This window comes from Peromyscus eremicus, chromosome 8a (genome assembly GCF_949786415.1).
Source record: "Peromyscus eremicus chromosome 8a, PerEre_H2_v1, whole genome shotgun sequence".
Lineage (NCBI taxonomy): Eukaryota > Metazoa > Chordata > Mammalia > Rodentia > Cricetidae > Peromyscus > Peromyscus eremicus.
The window spans coordinates 15,583,707-15,585,422 of record NC_081423.1 but is presented as its reverse complement, the minus strand read 5'-3'; the positions used below and the strand labels follow the sequence as shown (position 1 = coordinate 15,585,422).

The 1,716-nt window shown below is 45.2% G+C and overlaps 1 pseudogene; it reads left to right on the top strand.

Annotated features, from left to right (window-relative positions):
* The first annotated feature begins 444 nt into the window (after positions 1-444).
* Positions 445-747, top strand: LOC131915898 (large ribosomal subunit protein eL36-like; annotated as a pseudogene).
* Positions 748-1,716: the final 969 nt, after the last annotated feature.

Here is a 1,716-nt window from a genome sequence, read left to right as displayed (position 1 = left end):
TCCCACTGTCTGTGGATGAAGCATCTTTAGCGTCCCTGAGAAAATGTTGAGATAATGGTCAAGTCCTGGGAAGACCAGCATTAACCTTTGCTGATAGATAACACCTGTCAGGATTCAGGAGATCTCCCTTGATCACACCTGATCAATATCATTCCTGAAGGAATCCACAACCCCTTGTCTCCTGTGGAAACAAAACTCAAAAGCATTTTTGACTCCCATTTGACAAATATATTTTTGACTTCTTTTTAAAGTTAAGGCATTCCTAAAGTGTCTAGATTGGTTCAATTTAGCAGTCCAGTTCACAATCCCATGTCTCCTAGCAGCTGTTGTTTGCTTATCAACAATAAAAAAATTCAAAATCGAGATATCCCAAGGTTCCACGCGGTGCTGTCCTTCCTGTTGCGGCCACCATGGGAGAGCAGCAGCCATGGCCTGTGCTACCTCATGGCCGTGGGCCTCAACAAGGGCCACAAGGTGATGAAGAACGTCAGCAAGCCGAGACATAGCCGGCGCCACAGGCGCCTCACCAAGCACACCAAGTTCATGTGGGACATGATCCGGGAGGTGTGTGGCTTCTCGCCCTACGGCGCACCATGGAGCTGCTGAAGGTGTCCAAGGACAAGTGCGTGCTCAAGTTCATCAAGAAGTCAAGAAGAGGGTGGGCACACACATCCGCACCAAGAGGAAGCGGAGGAGCTGAGCAACGTGCTGGCTGCTATGAGAAAGGCAGTGGCCAAGAAGGACTGATCCCCCACCCCACCCCACCCCACCCCCCACCTCCACACCACCCTCGCCAAAAAAAAAAAAAAATTCAAAATCAACACAATACAGGATCCAGACTTCCTGTGTATTTCCATGGCTTTTTTTCTTTTATATTTCTTTTACTATTTCTTTAAAGACTTTATTTTTTAAAACTCTTTCTATAACTGCCTATACCCATTTTCTTTTATTTCTTAAGCCTACGCACATTGTAAAACACACTGGAACCTGTTTAGAGGTGTTGTTGTTGTTGTTGTTTTCCAATCTGGACCTCTTTTGCTGCCTATCTTTTAGGCTTTTTTTTGACTGTGTGGGCAAACCTTTAAACTGCTAACCTACACCTGGATCCTCCAAGTGGCTCTCTTGGCTGGCTCTGTCCTCTTCTCGGGTCATGAAAGCCAGGCCTAAAGCTCATGGCCTGGTCTGAGGTTCATGACCGAGGACTGCGTTCAACCTTCCTAGGGTTCTAGAATGCCAATGCTTGCCCTGTGGCAGGCATTTTTACTTATTTTTTTGTTCCTACTTAATATACTAGGTGCTCAAGGGCTCACTGTCTGGCAGAAACTCTTAAAGGAGCCGTATTTTTTTTTTAACCCTTTCTCAGGCACTATAGAAATTCAAGTGCTATGTTAGTACACCAAAATGTTATTGTTTGTTTTTGCTCTTCTGGGAGCCCACCATCCAGCTCCCAAATAAGTCACACACAGAGGCTTATTCTTAATTATAAATGTTCGGCCCTAGCTTGGTTTGTTTCTTGCCAACTTTCCTTAACTTAAATTATCCCGTCTACCTTTTACCTCTGGGCTTTTCCAAGTTCTCTTACTTCTGTAAATCTTACCCTTACTCCATGGCTTGCTGTGTAGCTGAGTGGCTGGCCCTAATATCCTCCTCCTTCCCTAGCTAATTCTTCTTTCTTCTTCTATATACTCTCTCTGCCTTCCAGCCCCACCTATCCTT